The sequence below is a fragment of the Anabrus simplex genome, chromosome 11 (assembly GCF_040414725.1).
Source record: "Anabrus simplex isolate iqAnaSimp1 chromosome 11, ASM4041472v1, whole genome shotgun sequence".
NCBI classification, from domain to species: Eukaryota; Metazoa; Arthropoda; class Insecta; order Orthoptera; family Tettigoniidae; genus Anabrus; species Anabrus simplex.
The window spans coordinates 120,960,911-120,982,215 of record NC_090275.1 but is presented as its reverse complement, the minus strand read 5'-3'; the positions used below and the strand labels follow the sequence as shown (position 1 = coordinate 120,982,215).

Genomic DNA, 21,305 nt, shown 5'->3' with positions numbered 1-21,305 from the left:
TTATAATTCTTTCTTGCGTCGTTATATTTTCCTAGCGATGTTTCTGTTGGCGTTATTCTGGCGCATCTCAGTGCCTTCAGCGTGTCTTTCCTTGCTTTATAGCAGTTGTGATTAAACCAGGGTTTCGCTCTTCGATTTTGTTGATTATTATATACGACAGTATCTTTGATACATCTTTCTAAATTGGCAATGGCATTATCTATATTGCCTTCACGAATGTTTTCAGTTATTGCATCTGTATCCATTTCAGCTAATCTAATTAGGTCAACTCTTCTCCCCCTCTTGGGTTTTTCTTTTTCATTCTCAGTCTTTTGCAACTCATCCAGTTTTATGATAGTGTCCACTGGTAGGTGCTTCCTTGCAACTATATTTAATAGTACCTTCTGTTGCGTTGACCTTACATTGCTGAAGACTAGATCAATTGTGCTGCAACCATTTACACATATATATGTTTTAGAGTCTCTTATTTACCATTATCAAGCCTTCGCTTTCTAAATATTCGACTACGTTTTCCGATTTCTTTTGACCAATGTCGACTCTGCAGTTTAAATCTCCCATTAATATGGTTCTTTCGTTCCGATGTATCATATTTATTGCCGTGGCCAGCTCATCGATGATACCTTCTTTATATTCAGGCTGAAAGTAGACAGCGATTATTATGCATAGCTTTGTTTTTACCATTAGAATGGTATCGGTTTCCATTATAACACTAAATGGTGACAGTCTGGCTTTTAACAGCAAGGTGATACCGCCTTTAGGTCTGCCACGTAGACCTTGTGTTGCGTGAGAATGTATGGAGTAAAAGTTTTTGGTGTTCCATTCTACGGTGAGGAATGTTTCAGTTAAAATTACTGCATCATATGGTTGGAATAAGTTTTCTGGTATCAAATCCAGGGCATTTTTCAATCCTTCAATGTTCCAAAGTAGTGTCTTTAATGAATCTGGGTTGCAATTTTTATTAATTTTTACGGTATCAATTTTTGCATTTTTGTGGACGTTCTTATTTTTGTTTGCATTGGTTTTATCTTCACATGTAAGTTTCCAGGTTGATACCCTGAATTGGCCTGTTTCTGTGTCGACGTTGGAAATGAAAAGGCCTCACAATCACTCCTTTAGGCCAAAATCTTGAGTCTTCTGTTGCCTTTAGTTGCCTATATGGGAATCCTATTTTGAACGATTTATAAGTACCCGGTGAATTTAATTCCTCACATACTATATTTTCTTCTATTCCTTTCTGTTGAAGGAAGTTTTTGACGCTTTCTGTTGTGGTGCTTTTGGATAGTTTACCCAAGTATAGCCATGCATTCCTTTCTGCTGCTTGAATCGTGTTGTCCATAGAGGTTCCTATGATGACCTGTTGGTAGCGCTTCTTCTTCTTCTTCTGTTATTTATTTCTTTGTAACTGTTATGTTCATTTTGTTCACCACTTTTATTGCAATGGTGTTCGAAGTTTTGTCCTACATATTCTATGTTCGCGTTGTGCATGGTAGCTTTTGTTTCGCTGATGATAGGTTGCTCTACTGATTTTGGACTTTCCTCTGTCATTTGGTTTGTCTTTACCTTCCGAGGGCTGTAATCAAGTTCTATGTTGATTTTGTCTCGTTCACTTTTCTTTTTGAGGCAGCTTGGAAAGTGCTTCGGCCATTTCATTTATTTTCATAGTAAGTTCCGTACGCATGTCTTCCAGTGCTCTCTGCATGTTCTTTCCTGCTTTATATAAGCTGAAATCTTGTTCACAGCTAATACATAACCATAGAAGTTTTGATTTCTTTTTATTGGTTGATTTAAGAGCATTAAATTGACCTTGTTGTAGCTCCGCACATGGGAGGTGGTGCCATCATTGGCATAACCCTTCGCAGGTCACAGCTGCATCATTTTCTTCAACTCGTTTGTTGCATATTGAACAGATTTCATGCTTATCAATTTCCTCTATAGGTGTCGCAGTGTGCTGATTGCTTTCTTTCGGCATGCCTGGTTGGTATATCTGTATTTTCTGTGTTCTTCGCAAAACGGGCTCCAAGATGGCAGATCCTGTAAAAAATCTTGCCTAGTGCTCTTTTGAAATAGATATTGTCTATTCTACACTAGGATTATCAAAGATTACACTTCCTGACACAAATATTATTAACGGCACTTCACTTAAATAGATAGCACTTAGTTTTATGAATTGTATTACTGTTTTATTTCGTATTTGTAAAACACGATTTTAATTGCGTGCTCTGCCTCACACTTTTTTTTTTTTATAACATCGCTAGCTGCCGGTTTGCCTCCTTTCCTGAAAGTCATAGACACAGTTTTATTTTCATTTAATTGAAGTTCGTTCTCGGTTGCCCATATTGTAAGTTTGTTGAAAGCCTCCTGGAGATTTGCTAACTCAGTGGATACAAGCACCATGTCGTCCGCGTATGCGTACAATTTGACCTTTTCTGTTCTAATGCTCTGAGTTATGTCCGCAGTTACTATGTTAAATAGGAGCGGACTAAGCGGATCACCTTGCAAAACTCCGTTTGTTTGTTCTATCGGATCTGATATATCAACATTGTCATCTATTTGTATGAAATTTTTGTTCAGAATGTTCCTTAAAATCCTCGTGATGTAATTTTTTCCAGTGAGCTTTTCCAGTTTATCGATTGCTATATTTCTATTCACGAGGTCGAAGGCCTTAGTGTAGTCTATAAAGACAGCGTGTAGTTTACCTCTGTGGAATCTTAATGCATCTTCTATATCCCCTTGTAAACATTTTACCGCTTGGAGTGTTGATTTTCCCTTCATGAATCCAAATTGCTCTTCCGGTATTGTTCCTTCAACCAAGCTGTATAGACGTTTTGTTATGAGGCTTGTCAGTATTTTTAGGGCAGTACATTCGAGAGCTATTCCACGATATGCGTTTGGATCCCTAATATTTCCTTTCCCTTTGTATAAAATTTTAAGAGTAGAAAGTCTCCAGTTATGAGGTATTTTTCCTTGCTTTATGCATTCATTGTATAGGTCTGTCCACATTTTCTTGAGATGGGTTGCTGTACTTTTAAGATTTTCGTAGTAAATTCCGTCTGGACCACAAGCTTTTGTCTTTCGTTGTGTTATCGCCGCTTTATCAACTATGAACAGTATACCGAATTTACGGAAGTTATCATTAAATACCGCGTTAAAAATTTTCAAGTTAAAAATCACTCCAATAGTGACATATGGTTTGATTTTAATTTGGGACCAATGAAGAAAGAAGAATCTGAAGGAAATCGAAAAATTAAAAGCAAGATTCCTGAAGAAGGCCTTGTGTATTTCAAAGTATACACCCTCACGTCTAGCATATGTTCTCGCCAGAGAATCCTTCTACATTGAGGATTTAAGATACGACCTATGCCTGCCATCAACAGAAGCATACCAGAGTCTACTCCGTTAACTGCAAGGAAAAAGAGAAGAAATATTTCCTGAATTTTACGCTACAGATGCTATGGTCAACAGAGAATGGATAAAACCCAATTACGCATTGAGACACTTCATGACGCGTTTTGCCGTTCATGGTTTTCACCATGGTATCTGCACGAGACACATCTACCACCAACCGGATGAACTATGCGTGTGTAAACTTTGTGATAACCCATGTGACATATCACGTAATGACATGTAAGCGCAGAGAAATATCTGACAAAATTCTGTGAAAATGCTTAAGAGTACGTCCTCTAATTATGCACATTGTGCGAAATTAAATTAAAATTAAAAATTAAAGACTCCCTCTATTTCGTTAAATACCGACCCCACACTTGCTCCTTCAAGTAATGCCCCTCCTATACTGGCTACAACACGTGAGGCTCCGCCTACCGGTACCCCCTTTTCCCCTCAGCATTCCCCAACACCTCCACAGCGTTGATACTACACTAGAAGTAGGAATTTCAAACAGACTAACGCTGCAGATACATTAGGACATACATTACATCTTGAGAATAAGTAAGTACACATTATTCAACATATAGTTTTCAGTGATATACTCTCGGCCTAATTTCCCGTCGCCAAGTTAGCTTTCCGTCTCATTCCAGATTGACAACATTGTTTACTACGGACATCCACGGCTACACGAGGCATTTTCTGGTTACTCAAAATTGTCGTCCAGCCTACCTTCTTTTATTTGGATACTTTAGCAGCATTTTACGGCAAATTCTTCAATGTTTTTTTTAGCACTTCACGACATACGTTTTTTATCCAACTTTCCAAGACGTCTTAAAATATACCGCCTCCAATTCAACTACATATTTCCATCCTTATTTTAAATATAGACCTCAAACATGAGCATATACTGTATCTTTTAACCGTCTTGTTCTTATCCTGTGACGCCTTATTTTTTATATTCTGTTTTCCAAATGTAATATATATTGTTCAAGCTTTTAATCAAAAAGATCCATTTCAGTGTCAGACATGGATTACTTTTTAAAAACAATGTGAGAATTACCTTTAGACAAACATTTCAATTTTTCAAAGTGATTTTAGTATAAGTTCTGTTTTATTCAATATTTTTATACCGTCAACATTTTGCATCCACAGTATTAACACTTGTAAATATTCATCAATACGTTTTACGTAAGTTATTATGACTCCTTAGACCACGTGTTTTTTACGATTGATTGAGGCTGATGATGCCCAATAAATAGTGGGCGAAAAATGTACCCTTCAAATTTTTGGTAATTTCCATGTGTATTTAACCACACTATAGTGGAATAAATTGTATTGAATAGGTGGTATTAAAATTACTCTTTGTATAAACTTTGCGATTTGATGGTTTACGACTCACAATTACAGTTTCCTGATGTGAGAAAACTCTGTAATTGTGAGTATTTATTACTGGCTGCTAGAAATTGAGATTCGCGTAGTGAACTTTAAATATTTGTCCTGAATGAGTAAATTCATAATTCTAATACTGTAAATTATGTTTTCCAGCTGACTCACAGGGGCAAAACTCCGGCAACCAAGAATGAGTTAGCTGGAAAACTTTGTAATTCCGAATAACTGACCATTTATATTGGAATTAACTGCTTGCTGTATCACTATCGTAATAGCACTATGTTTAACTTTTAGTTACATATTTTTCATTGCATAAAAGACATGCCCTAGATTTTTGGTATAAAAATGAAAAAAAGCATTTCTTTTAGGCCGATAAATAAGTTATGTTCGTTTTATCTGACAGAAGTGCAAATTTCCACACATTTTGTGAATCCCCACACATTTCCCACCTTTTCCCCATTTTCCATATAGGTGAACATCCCTTTTATGAAATACATTTCATTATTTAACCCATAGTGACAATGAATCCTTGTGTTGAATGAAACAGTACTGTTCAATATTCAAACAGAATATATTTACATATTTTTAACAGTACATGTTTCATCCCTATGAGGGACATATGTAAGAAGTTAAGATTCACAATAAAAAATAGTTACCTAAAAATAATATATATGACAAGCACTTCTTGAAGGAGTCTAAGTCTGCTATAGCATATAACAAAAACCCTGTTATAACATCTGTTTTTTTCTGTCCCTTCAAAATTCCTATATTAAACCATGAATTATCCCATCACTGATGCATCCGTTATTACGAGCGATTAAGCGTGCACGATTTTTTCCGCTACTGGCATTTATGCACCCAGCGATCATATTGGATGCGATCAATCATCTTCGGTATAGCTTCCTCGCTATGTGCACTTGCGAACTCTTGTCGATACTTGAAGGCGACGTCGGAGTTTATTAGTAATACCCGACAACTGCTGTTCCATAAAGAAAATTACAAATGAAAGAGAACATGTTTTCCTAAAAAGCAAGTAAATAACATGGTTGAAAGCAGTTGTTAACTTGTTAGAAATAAAGGCTAATCAATCACGTAATTTTAATACTCTACGCTGAAATTAGGTAAGAATGTGACACCTCAAGATATGGCAGAGTACATCACTGATTCAGAGGATAGTTTATATTTTCTTGCGTCTAGTTAAATTTCACAAAGGTTGTTCCCATGTAAATTTGTAGTGAAGAAGTTATCATTTCTCTACATGCGCTTGAAATATGTTGTATTTGTACTGAAAAGGAGGACAATAAGACTTTTCATTTGTAAAGTGAAATATATTTTCATGATACATATATGGTTAGGTTAGGTGATACTGTTGGAAGAAAGAAACTGAAAAGTTTGTCACAGAGTCTTCTGGAGTGATACTATAAGAAATTAAACACACACTTTCACGTAGTAGCAGATTTCGAAAAATAAACTAGCAAACCGTAGCAAGGATTTCATTGCAGGTTATAAATTTCATTTTTTGTTCGTATTGAAGATCTACATGTGATACAAATTATTATAATTTTATGTAATATACAGTACATATATATAAAATCAAACCTTATACAACAAAGTCTTCAAAGAATAAGTTCAGCTTTTAACACTTGACAACTTTTTCTTTTCCTAAAATTTCTTCATTCTGGATGATCTTGCGGCCTGTTCTTCCGAGATGTGACATACTGTTTATGCTGCAATATTTTTAGTGATAGTCTTGTGTACCTGTTATTTAGAATCCGTTTCCCTTCTGTATTTTCAATTTGATCTTCAGTAATTTTCAATTCATCTACAAACATTTGTATTTCTTTAAACCATGTGTTTTTTTGTTTTAAAAAGAAATTAGAAAGTTGTTTCAGGAGTTTAGTATTTCGTGACCCGTTATATGTCCAAAGAATGCAATCCTCTGTTTTCGCATCATGTCAATGATTGATTCACTTTCCTTGTAAAATACTGAATTTGGCAAAAGTCTCCACTAGCCATCAATCTGGTGTTTTTTAATTAATAATTGTCTGAAAAATTCTTCCATCAACTTTCTGCAGTTTGTCTGTTGTTGATTGGGTATTCAGTTTAAATAATGTTTCACTCGCATGTGTTGCTTCCGGCTTAACGACGGATGTTAAAATTTAGCATTAATCGAAACAGACTGTTTCTTGTAACTCGACCAGGTAATTTGTTCAGCTCGTCTCAATTTTTGAGTTCTACCATCTATGGATGCTTTTTTGTTAGAATTCCAAGTTATTATCTCACCAAGATATTTAAATTTGTCTACAACCTTTATTTTGTAAGTATTATTTAACATAATATGTGAAGTGTCAACTTGAAAAGATGGCATCATTATAGTTTTCTCAAAATATACTTTCAACCCAACCATCGCTGCTCATCGTTCCAATTCATCTACTTGAAATTTAGTTTCTTCAATACTATTTGCTAATAATGCTAGATCATCATCAAATGCGAGACAATTTAGTTGAATATTTCTTTCAATATTAACAGTCGGACATACCTTACTCCATACATGATTATTTTTTCCAGTACACAATTACACAACATTTCAAATGGCTCAGAGATTTTATTTCTGAACCTAACTTTAGATTTTGTATTTCCAAGAGTGATCGCAATAAGGGTAACAAATTTCTGATGTAAACCAAATTCGGTAAGGATATGCAATAATGATTCACGATGGATACTATCGTAAGCTTTCTGAAAATCAAAAGCGATCACTAATATTTTGCTCCTAATTCTTTGATGTTATATAATCCATTTTATATTGATAATTTGATCTGGACAGCTTCGTCCTGGACGAAAACCACCCTGATTGTCAGCAAATTCACTAATAAGTTGTTCATGAATTCTGGGATATAAAATCTTGGAGAAAATCTTATAGTGATATCCAGCAAAGAAATTCCTTGATAATTACTAGGATCTGATCTATCGTTTTTTTTGTGTAGTAGGTGTATAATTGCAACATTCCATTCTTCAGGCAATTTTTCAGTATTCCATATGTCAATGAGATGTTTATTTAACACATTGCGGACCGGGTGCCCTTCACCCCATGCACAGCCCTGTTCCCGGCCACTTTCTAACTACCTCCAAACTGGAGTGCATGCATTCAAATAAACTGCCAAAATTTTACTAGCCTTTGAAGGACTACTGTGTTTTATTCTGGAGGCATTCCTGATTAGTAGTTGAAATGCAGTTAGGTAAGTATTTGCTGAAATCTATTTCGGCTCATAGTTTTCCGAAATATATGGTTTTCTATTAGGGGATCGGTTGGCCAGTAATCTTTCAGATATGGTTTCTTAACCTGCCCTATATTTATACACAAAACAATTTTTTAATTTCCCTCCTAGGGACATTAGTCCACTTTGGGTTTTACGGGATACGTTATGAGAATGTGAATTCTGCTCATAGTATAAGTTTGTCTGCTCAGCTACATAATGAAAAAGTCCTCTCAAACATAAGTACTGATACTTGTCCTACGTTTCCAGGTTCATTAGGCCATACCTTTATATCAGGAGCACGTTCAAAATCCTCTAGCCTTGGTTTACTGTTGTCCATAACCTAGTTGTCAGAAAACACTATATTATTTACAATATTTAGAATATTTACACCCATAACACAATTATGAGACTCGTCCTGCACCACGCGATTTCCACACCTTGAAGATAAGGATATCTACTCGTCATCACTTGAAACATTTCCGTTAGAATGTATTTCATCATCGAACTCTAAATATTCAGCATCACTTCGACATTCTGAGCCTGTATCAGCACATAATACGCGAATAATTTCATCCCTGTCTAAACACGTGCGATCCCTGAGCGCTGCCATCTTGCATGGCTCTTCAAACTTTGTAAACATGTTGTCAGGAAATGCAAGGAAAAGCTATAATATGAAGAATAATCGAAAAAAAATGCGACTATCGATTGTGTAGAACCATACATAAGAGTTCTAGCACCCTTGACCTCCAAATAGTTCCGGTATATATCAAAAGATAGCACTAAACTTCAGTCTGCTGCTAACACGAGATAACTCGGGACCGGTCCGCAACGTTCGGCCAGGCATGCACGAGTTTTCTCGGGACCGGTCCGCAATGTGTTAAATTCCAAATAGTCTGTACATTTGCATTCTTCCAAAGTTCCGTTACTAATTGACTCTCTCCCACCGCTTTGAAATTTTTAAGTGAATCAATAGCTGCACACACTTCATCGTAAACCGGTGGTATGTTCCAGAGGTGTTTTATTTCTGAGATACAGATCAAATTCAAAATAATCTTCAAGTTCATCACTATTAAGTAGGGTTTCGAAGTATTCAGCGAAAATTATTGCAAATTATTTCCATTCGTATCCTTCACCAAAATACTGAAATAGTTTCCCACCCTGTAAACAATTTACCGTCGATATCGTTATACCACTTATTACACACTGAAGAGCGAAATAAGGGTGTTTCCTTCAAGAAGTGGACGTCGTATATATTCTAGTTAGCTTGTATCTTTAAATTCTTGGACTCCTGACACATAGGGATGAAACATGTACAGTACAGTTAAATTGCTGACCGGACGTGTGACTCGCTCACCACCCTGGACCGAAAGATTTGAGAATGGAATTACTAGGACGCACTATTTTATAAGTTATGTTCTACTGACCGTATCAGGTATTACTCACCGGAAGGTCTAGTAGTTCTGTTCTCAAAGCACACTCCCTTGCAGAAGGAGCAGATGTAACAGGTTTCCTTCCTCAGCTTGTGTGGGCTGCAGAATTTGCAGATCTGAAGAATATTTCTTGTGCCCTAAACTACTATTGCCTCCAGTTTGCGCTTAATGTTCCCTGATAGTCTTCCAGGACGATCCTGTTTTGGTGTTCAGGACCTCGTCCATCCTTTTGTACTTCTAGCTGCAGTGTTGATGTTCAGTATCTAGCTGTCTCTAGCAGAAATGGTTTGTATTTTGTATTTCTGGCTAGAGTTCTGGGTTCTATAAACAATGAAGGCATTGAATAGAACACAATTCATCAACCAGAGGACTACTTTCTTGCTGCACTCGACTGTTTTTCTCAGAAGCAAGTCTGTTTTGTTCACTAAAGCGTACCTCCAGGTGCTAACCATTAGCATCACCCGGCTTCCAACAATACAGGCCTTCCCCTTTCTTCATACCTTTTACAGCATCTGAAAATTCAGGAAGAGGTCTCATATTGGCCCCTATAGTCCCACAAACCCTCGTCTTCTGTGTAAGTAATTTATCTGCTATAGTAACTGTTTTGGCAGATATGATGCCACTATGCAATTCCATATTACAGATATAACCTGAAGTGGGCTCACATCAGTAAACCATATTTTAAGAACTTTTCAGGATTGATAATAATAATAATAATAATAATAATAATAATAATAATAATAATAATAATAATAATAATAATAATAATAATAATAATTATTATTATTATTATTTAAAGGGGCCTAACATCTAGGTCATCGGCCCCTAATGGTACGAAATGAGACAAAATGAAGACAAATTTAATTAAAAACCCAAAATCCTCCACTGACCACAATTCAAAACGTGAGGACGATGGATGGATGGATGGATGGATGGATGGATGGATGGATGGATATGAATTTAAAACAATCAGTGGAACCGACCGAGTGCCCCCACACGCACAGAAGCTGGCGTAAAACAATAGTATTACTGACGAAGGGACTGCTGCTTCTTTAGCACAATACTGAATCAATGATGCTTGTAGTCGAAAGGAGTCCAAAATCCAAGTCATTGACCCCTCATAGTGGTACTTATCGCTAGAAAAGTAGAACCATGGTATTTGTCATGTTGCGGTACTAATAAAGAGTAGCGTAGACTCGCGGTATTCCACACATTATGGTACTGCTCCCAGGTAATGAAATTCGCACATGTATTACAGACCTACTGTGTTTCGCACATTGCGGCGCCACTGACAGGCAACGCAAACCTATGGTGTTCATCACCTAAGTGTACTAACCACAGGGACTCTTACTATCCCGTGGTGTTCCTCATATAGTGGGTACTAATCAAAGGCAAGCCAGAACCATGGGTTCTGTCATCCCGTGGTGTCGCTCATATAGTGCTACTAATCAGAGGTACTGTAAGAGAGGTCGCGCTCTCGTTTGCTACTAATCACAAACAGTTTCATGGTTCTTGTCGCCCTTGGTCGCCCCTTTTAGTTGCCTCTTACGACAGGCAGGGGGATACCATGGATGTATTCTTCGTCTGCGCCCCCCACCCACAGGGGGTACTTCTCAGGATTATAGGTCCTAAAACTTAGATGGCCTCATGAAGTGGTATCTTATGAAGCCTGTGTGTTGGATAATCCTGTAGTGGCATGCATTTGGTATTTTATTTTTTGTCCCTATGATTGCAACTCCTCAGCTATATGAAAATAGGAGTCTCAAAGGAGGTCTTTACTATCAATAATCTTTTAAATTGCCTTTTCTAACCTGTCCCATCAAAATAATGATCGCCAGACACGTTTCATTTCAATAACTGGCATATCAGTCCACTTTAATGCATTTAGGGATATTTACGCACATTCTGACTATGATATAGGTCAGATTGTGTTTGAACGACTCATCATCAGAAAGTGATTTATAACATTTGAAATATTGCAAGGATCATTAGAAACAGGAGCGAGGACTGAAGTTTTTGCCATGTCAAGAATACAAGTTAAATTCTTTACATAAAGCATTCTTAAATTCAAACCACCTTCCTGAACAGACTAGATTTTCTTCTGACAGACTTCTCTGCAAAATGTAAAGAATTTCACCTGGTTTACTTTACATTATAATGTCTGCAGTTACTGGCTGACCTTGTACAGCTGGATTGTCTTTTGTGAAGCCAGTAAACAAACTTCACTCACCAGAATGTTTGGACAATTAGTCAATGTCAACAGCCACTGCCACTATCACAGTCATTAGCACTAGTATCTATGCCACTTGGCACATCAGATGATGAATCTGTGTGTAAATCTTGCAACATTTTGTCATCACACCATCGTGTCTAAGACCATCGGTTGTTTCCATGGTTACAAAGACAGTAAAACTAACAAACAATCCCACTACTCAACGACATGGTAGCAAGTAGCCAACAGACAGCCCAACAAGCTGAAAACTACGCAGGTACGTAAAGTCGTCCCCGTGTAAGGACGTAACCTAAGGGTGCAACCTTACCCTTTCTCCCCTGTAATATTAAAGTATTGATTTATAATAACTTTTCTTGCTGTTGGATCTTTTTCAGTGTCGGTAACCATACAGTTTAGGGACCCTACTTGCCGATACGACGTCTTACATTTACCGTTAATCTGGCACGTTGGCAACGTTCAATCACTGTTCTAGCGTGAATTGCGTGTTGCCACCGCATTGGTATTAAAGTCACTAATGATACATTTGCGAGAATATTTAAAGAATATTTTCTTTTTCTGTGGGATTGTAAATCTATTTGGCTAATACCAGGTAAGTAGAATTATGGCATGTTCGGATAATGCATTTAATAACATAGTTTGTGTGAAATGATGAGCACAACATTTTATTAATTACGTTCCTATTTCGTCCCATACTTATACGAACAGAATTCGATTGGGATGTCTAAGAAGGAAGAAAAATCTGCAAGAACTCCTCCGAAAAGGAAAGCAAGGTAACGTCCTTTACAAACATCAGGTCAAGAAATGCTTGTACATTGCTACGAGCAATTGAAACGCGAACTACGACGAAGAAGTTATCAGTCGCAGTGATACGAAGCTAATGGCAAGAGTTTCATTATTAACTGGGGTAAGTGTTCGTTTTTATCTTGTTTCTATGATAAGTTTCTGACATAATGACAATCAGTTCAAATGGAGCAGTATTTCATTCTGAACTTAACCTAACCTAATGATGTAGGCCTATACCATGTCTTGTGTCGACTTCGATACGGTTTGTAGACTTAAGCTTTGTGTATTCCTGTTGACGTACGGTGTATGTGTATGTAATATATTTCTGTGTGTGTATTCTTACAGGGTAGTGGTGAATATATATGTTATATATTATATTTTATTTAAAAATCTTAGAATAATTTATCTTCATCAGGTGTCTTTGGTTTCAAATGTGCATTTCTCTTTCAGGGTCGCCCACATACTCCTGGAATAAACCACACAAATCTGGACATGATGTTCAAGGAGTAATTCGTCGACCTGTGTCTGAGGGAGGAAGACTGGTTATTGTTCATGCTGGAAAGAAAGATGGCTTTGTACCTGGTATGTTCTTACTTTATTTCACTTCATTTTATTATAGTGAGGTGATCTCTCTTTACATAGTTATGAGGGTATTTAGGGTTTGTAGTACGGATGTAAAGGGGGAGGGCACGTAAGTCTCTGATAAAACCCCAACTTGAGTACAGTTCCTGTGTATGAGACCCTCACTAGGATTACTTTATTTGAGAACTGGAAAAGTTCAAAAGAAAGAAGCACGATTTGTTGTGGGTGATTTCTGACAAAAGAGTAGCGTTACAAAAATTTTGTCGAGTTTGGGCTGGGAAGACTTGGGTGAAAGGAGACGAGTGGCTGGACTAAGTGGTGTGTTCCGAGCTGTCGGTGGAGAGGTGGTGTGGAATGACATTGGTAGACGAATACGTTTCAGTGGTATTTTAAAAGTAGGTAAGATCACAGTACAATTGTAAAGTTGAGGATGAAAAATGGGGCAAATTTTTTTTTTGTTTTTTTTTTTAAGAAGGGAGTTAGGGATTGGAGTAATTTACCAAGGGAGATTTCAATAAATTTCAAAATTCTTTGCAATTATTGAAGAAAAGACTAGGCCTATCCCTGAAACTACATCTTCCACCTGGGCGACTGATCTAAGTGCAGATCAGTGGTGCCCGATTGATTGAAATTGACTGGCACGAGATCGGTAGTGGCATTATAACTTACCGCTCATTGGGTTCTGTATGTGGTTTTTGATTTTGACTTCTCTACTGTCAAGGGATCTCTTGGTTATTAAAAAGACTTGCAGGTATTCACTTTAGGCCAATGATTAACCTTAGAGAGGTACTTCAATCAAAACTTCCCCAGTGTATTTTCAAAAAATATTACTGGATATTTGTATCAGTAAATTACTTGTATTGCAGGCCTATTTATTATGTTTATTCTGCATTCGACAATCTCCACCTGAATCGGTGCTTGATACCTGACTGTTGAACACCTTCCAAACTTCTTATTTCTTACTGCCTAATATAGGTTCAGTGTTCGCAGCAATTACATTTGTTCTAAGGTATTGAAATGGGTGTTTATACTTATATCTTTAATGCAAGTGATCGTGGACTTCTAATCCAGATATAGGCCTACTAATGGAAATACATTCATGAGAGATGTTAGGATAAAGTAGTGTAAGTAGTAATTCATTGACTTCATCATCAGGTGACTTTGCTACACAGTAGTTGGTTTCACTTAAAATCAGACGTCTTTTTGTATCATTCAACAGAAATCACATTTTTTATCAATTAATAGGCCTATCCTTGAAGAGGGGTGATCTCATATTTTTAGGGAATACTTTTTTTTAGAAGAAATAACTTCATACTAAAACTTAAAATTCTTACAGGTGCTGATTTGATGCTACAAACCTGAAGAGAAATCAAGATTATGCTACAAAAGATGAGCTGCAAAGGTTGTGTAATATGAATCAAAGTCACTTAAAGAGGTACAGAAGCACCTAACCGTAAGTTTAGATAATGTTGTTTACATTCATGTTGTTGACTTTCATGTATGCATAACAATATTTCTCTGCTTCTTTAAAACCAGGTACATTGTTGACGAGATGCTGCACAGTGAAGGCCATACTGTCCTACGATTTCCTCCATACCACTCATTTTTCAATGCCATCGAATTTGCATGGTCTGTGGCAAAGCAGTATTATAACAAAACAGTGGCTTCAACACCTGGTCATGGATTGGACAGAGCTACAGCTGTGTGGAAAGAATCTCTTGATCAGGTAGGCCAAGTGGAAATGTTATTTATTGGATATACAGTCAGTGGACAACGAATTAGGAATTTCCAAAAATTCTTATATTTTATAACTTTATTTCAATTTGTACAATATATTTACAATGCTTTTACCATGTTTCATAAGTTTATAACTAATGCACTTATTTTCACATCATTTGAGACAGTCAGTACTTGGTAGTACCACCTTTAGCTGTAATAACAGCCATAACACGCCTTGGTATGCTTTCAATACTCCGTGCCACCATTTCAGTAATAGCCGCATCATGTTGCCATACTCGTTGCAGACGCTGTTTTAATTCCTGTTCCCTGGCCAGTCCAACACTTTGATTCCTACCTGCTGCAGATGATTAATACAAATTTTGAAGTATAGCAGGGTGCCCCATCCTGCATGAAAATTCCATCATTTTCTGGATACCACTCATTTATTTGAGGAACTAGGCAAGTATCCAGGACATGTTTGTATTGTTCCTTCCTCATAGTACCCTCAACAAAATACAATGGCCCAGTGCCATGGACAGATATCACACTCCATACCATAATTTTACCGGGGTATTTAACAGTTTCCTTCATGCACTCGGACATCAACTGCTCTCCACGTGGTCTCCACACATGCTGCTGACGATCTTGCATAATTTCTACTGTCGACTCATCCGAGAAGCAAACCTGCAACAAGGAAACATATGGAGTAAAAAGTATTAAAAAATCAGCGACTCAAATTCTTTTTGAAATTTGATAAAATTTTGATAAAGCCGACGACAAAGTATGGTCAAAGGGCTGAATTAATTCACAAAACAATAGAAAAAATGAACTTACCTTTGACCAATCACTTGCAGTCCAATCTTTATGCCTCAATGCCCAAGATAAGCGCTTTCTCATCATGGCTGGTGTTAACTTTGGCTTTTTTGTTGGACGGCGAGATAGTAAACCGGACTCGTGAAGTCGCCTACGAACTGTCTTCGCGCTTAAATTACAACCTGCATCACTCAAGGCATCTCTAATGTTCTTAACAGTAATCTTTCGGTTACACAAAGCAAGATTCCTAAGCATTCTTTCCTGCCTTGGCGTGGTCTTTCTCAGTCCCCTACAGTTTTGCCGCTTTGTTGGTGTAACTGGTTCACCTAAGTCCACTTTTCTTTTAATTCTTCCAACACTTTGTGGAGAAACATTACATTTTCTGGCAATTTCATATGATTTTAAGTTTGAACATTTCAACATAACCTCAATTTCCTTTTTCTTCCTTGGACTCAGGTCTCCTTAGTACCCATTGTTATGTTTTCCTTATTAATCTCAGGAATAACAATAAATTAATATTATATTCACTTGGAAAACTTTGACAATAGCTAACCCACCTAATTAAGTTCAAAAAAAACAACTTCCTTTATCAATATTCTGAAGAAAACTAAGAGGCACAAAACTAGACACACTTTCACAATGGCAGCACTTACACTATCTACTGGGAAAACTTGGAACTCTAAGACATCTAGCGGTGGAGAATTGAGTTATTACCACATTCAAACCAAGAGAAGAGCCTCACATTCATTTCCACCCGAACAAATAACCTAAGTGAGTAAAAAGTTGATAAAAAGTCCTGAAACTGAATCAAAATTAAAAATTCCTAATTCGTTGTCCAGGCACTGTAGGCAAGTGGAGTTTTGAATATACTTGTCAGGTTGTGATACTTCAATATATCCTACAGGTGACAGCAGAGATGTGGAGAAATGAAGTGAAACACACTGAGAAGAAGATTGTCGAGTCGGCCAACTAACTGGGTCATCATTGAAAATGTCTTTTTCTATCAGCAGAGGCTTTTTTTAAATCGTCATATTTTGTATAGGCTACGCGAAATGGACAGTAGCCCACTGGTTTTCTGATTAAACATCATTTATTTAAGCTATTGCATCAGTCTACTTACATACACACTGTCCACGTATACCGGTAACCTGGTGATTCGATTATTGAAGCATTGTGCAATGATGCGACATACAAACTGAGACAATTTCGAGTGGTCATGAGCATAACTCATAGTCATAGGGTAGGCTAAATAATAATGTTATTGGCTTTATGTCCCACTAACAACTTTTATGGTTTTTTTGAGATGTCGATGTGCTGGAATTTAGTCCTGCAGGAGCTCTTTTATGTGCCAGTAAATCTGACACGAGGCTGAGCACCTTCAAATGCCATCGCACTGAGCTCGGCCCTGCCAAGTTGGGTTCAGAAGGCCAGCGCCTCATCCGTCTGAGCCATTCAGACAGGCGTGGAGGCTAGAGAGCTGATTGTCGAACTTCAACTAGTTATAAAAATACTGATTGATTAAACTAATACGGTAATTAGAATAACCTAATTGCCTACCTACTTACAAGCTAGGTACTTTGGAATTATGTTCTGACTATCTTTTTAACACTGCAAATAAATCCATCTATTATTTAAAACTCCCTGTAAGAAGAGGACAGTGAATGCGAGTGGGTATTATTTTCAAATGAGCTGAGCTCGAGAGTCCATTGTAGCATATGATTTTTCCAGTGTACCATGACTATGTATGTATTGCTTCAGAGGAAGTTTGGCTCCCCACCAATGTCCAGTGTACCGATAATGAGCCGTGTGTGTGTTGTCTCACTGATCCGTGACTACGTACGATTCTTTCAGTGTGCCATGATTCACTGTGTCTCGCTGCAACGGAAGCTCGGCTCCCCGCCAGTGTCCATTTTGTGCCGATAAGGAGCCGTGTGTGTCGTGGCTCACTGAGCCGTGATTGTGCATGATTTGTGTGCCGTGAGCTTGCCATTCCTATGAATCCATTCACTCGGACACTTGAATGAATCGATACACTGCTTCGAATCATGCACTCAGTAGCCAACATTAGTACAGGTACATAGTACATTACCATTAAGACAGATAGCATTGCAAAGTAATTCGTCTTTACCATATTATTAATAATAATAATAATAATAATAATAATAATAATAATAGTAATAATCGTATGGCCTCAGTTACCGTGTGTAGACGTTTCAAGTTGACGCCATCTGGCTGTCTGCTCGTCAATTTTGACTTTCCGTTTTATTCTAGGCCCACTAGATGGCAGACCGAGTATACCGAAACTCTTGGGCGTCTCTGGCTGAGATTTAATTAATTTTGTCAGGTAAACACCAAATGTGTCACCAGAGATCTTTTACACGCCGATATCGTACGGCATGAAGTGTTGAATGGACTTTTTTCCGCCCTTTAAAAATCCGACTACCTCTGCCGGGTTTGAAACTGCTATCTTGGGACCCGGAGGCTGTCACTCTACCACTGATCCACAGAGGCAGCTGTCTTTACCATGAAATACATCGTCAACATAGATTAGTGAGGTTGGACATCCTGCCCGTCATCATTCATGAGTCGCTGTTGAACATACTATACTTGTCAAAACTAGTAAGTTTCTATTTTACACAATAATAGTGAAATGTTGATGAAGACGACATACACCCAGCCCCCGTGCCAGAGATATTAACCAACGGTGGTTCAAATTCGTGACCCTGTCGGGAATCAAACCCGCATCCTGTGACCAAAGGCCAGCACGCTAACCATTTAGCCATGGGGCCAGACAATAATAGTGAAAAACCACGTTCACTGCAGCTATTGTTGACTGGATATTTCTTCTCTTTAAAGAACAGCGAGTACCACGAATTAATATCCTGTTTTGTTGATTCCTGTAAACTTTGTATGTACCGGTACGGTGTTGGTTCGCCAGTTCCTAGCGTATCTACTGAATGAAAACTTTGTAGATCAATGGATTCAGTTTTATGTTTATTGCCTTCAGTCGTCACGGCAGTGCTTTAAATGACAACAGTCGCTCGAGTACAATTCCTGTCGAACCTAACCTAAACCTGTGACAATCAGTGGTTTTCGGTGGATCACAACCTAACCGGTCATTATAATTTGTTTTCGGTGGATCACAACCAAACCTGTCCCTATCAGTGGTTTTCGGAAGAATACTGTGGTTTTGTCACAAGCCAATACAGACTCTTGAATCAATGTGTGAAAATGGGAAAGTGCAGAAAACCCTCTTCAGGAATGCCAATCTCAAAGTCCATAGTCTTTTTAGCGTTGTCACACAGCTGAAATGTCACTTTAGAGGTAATTGTAAAAAGTCTTGTATATAGGCTCTACAGATACATAGTACAATACCAATTCCATCTCGATAGCTATGAGACGCACACTGCATAGCGGTTTCGCTCTATAGATAAATCGTATTATAGTGAAAAAAATTAGTTTAAAAAAAATCTGTCTGACATGAAGGTCCAGAAGGAAAATACTTTCATTGGAATTCTTATTTATGTGTTCACCACCCTAGTAGGTTTAAATAAACCTTATAAATGCTTCGTAAGACCCATTCTCGAATATGGATCTGCATGCTGGGATGCGTACAGGATGGGTTTAATAAATTCCCTAAGTTCAAAGAAGAGTGATGCGTTTCGTAACTGGGAATAGGAGGAATACCATTAATTGGGAAAGTCTTGAATCTAGAAGAACTAGAGCTCGCCTGTGTGGTCTTTATAAGAGCTATACGGAAAGGGCTGCTTGGAGTTGTATTAGGAATAATTTGGAACCTCCCTCATACTTATCGAGAAATTATCATAAGCATAAAAACCAGCATACGGATGTGGGCAAGTTTTCCTTCGTCAACGGGATCGTAAGGGATTGGAATAAATTACCTGCAGCAGTCTTTGATAGATTCCCTTCTGGTATCAAGTCATTTAAGAAGACCATTAGTGTTTGTGTAAAGTGAAGAGTAAAAGTTGTAAATTATGGGCACTGAATTTGTGATTTTCTGCTTGGATTCGATTGTGAAACTGGGAGGTTTTTACTTGTGGTATTCTCTTTCCAGGAAATTGCTTGCTGTACTCATGTTTTTGTAATTGTTGTTGTTCTTGGTTAATTAACAATGTTTTTAACTTTATTTTTTATCACTTGTAACGTTAAGCTAGTAGTAAGCTCAATCTATAGTTTTGTAAGCCATAGTGTCAAGTATTGGAAATAATTAAATTGTGTGTGAAACTGTACATGATGCTGGATATAAAACAACTAGTAGTATTTCTTGTAATATTTTTTATGGAATTCCTTTTTGTACCGATACTTGAGTTGTTGTAGTTGTTGGGTAGTAGGTTTTAACTTTATCATCACTTGTAGTGTTAAGCTAGTAGCAAGTTCAATCTGTAGTATTGTAATTTGTAGTGTTAAGTACTGGAAATACTTAAGTTGTGTGCGAATATGTATATAATGACACTGGATTTAGAAAGTTAAATTACTAGTATTTCTTGCTTGTTGTAATGTTGTTGTAGGGTAATTACGGTTTAACTTCACTTTATTATCACTTATAATGGTAAGCTAGTAGTAAGGTCAACCTATAATATTGTAAGCCATATTGTTAAGCACTATAAATACGTAAGTTGTGTGAGAATTTGTATATGATGTTGCTCAATTTAGAATATTAAACTAGCAGTAATGCTTGTAATATTTTCCTTCCATATATCTGCTTCTAGTACTCTTGTTCTTTGCTTGTTTGTTTTTTTTGTTTGTTGTTGGGTAATTATGTTAACTTTACTTTAGTATTACATTACTGTAAGTGACCATTGCCATTGGGATATTTCCCATTTGCAATTTAATAATAATAATAATAATAATGAGCGACAGGGGTTTAACGTAATTTGGAAGGAATGTTTTGCGTATGATAAACTAGTACCAGGTTAACTACTGGGGGGCAAGGGCGGCATGCGTAGAGCTAACCACTCCACTCCACCGAGTGCCAATGTTATGGATAGTGGAAGCCTTCACCTTCCACCCTTCCAATGGCTTTCATGGTTTGTACGGAGATGACTTTGCTTTTTGCTTTTTAAATATTAGTATTCATGTTTATTATGTTTGTTTATTCATACCCCTGCTTTGTAATTCAGTGACCATGGAATGGCTCTAAATGTTGTAAATTATATTTATATTTACTTGTATTTATTTCCTTTTTCCATATTGCACATGTTTGTTGTTGTTATTATTATTACTGCTACATATCGCTTAACATGTAAATAAACTAATATTGAATACAGTAAATGTTTATCTCTTTGGATTCTTTTTTTCGTTGCATATTCTTTTTGCTATGACAACATTACTTCTTTATGATATAAATAAATATAAAATAAAAGTATTTCTTCCCAAACATATTTGTTATACGTGCACCAATCAGAGAACCAACTAGGGAAGTACCTTTTACTAAGGTGCATAATGTTTTTGCATACATGTATAATTGAAGAACTGAAGATCCATATACAGGTAAGTGGGTCGCCCATGTGGTAGGCCTATTACGCGTCATAGGAAACTGAGTGAACTGGCTGTGCAGTTTGATCACATTGCTGTGAGCTTGGTATCAGGAGATGGTGATGGATTTGAACCCCACACTCGGCAGGTCTGAAGTTTTTTTTTTTTTTTTTTTTTTTTTTTTCGCCCGTCATTTTCATTTCAGGCTAGTGCTGTGTC

The 21,305-nt window shown here is 37.2% G+C and overlaps 1 protein-coding gene across 3 annotated transcripts in view; it reads right to left on the bottom strand.

Moving 5' to 3' along the window:
- Actn (alpha actinin) overlaps positions 1-21,305 on the bottom strand; it is a 332,703-nt gene that overhangs the window by 45,950 nt on the left and 265,448 nt on the right. The window lies entirely within an intron of this gene.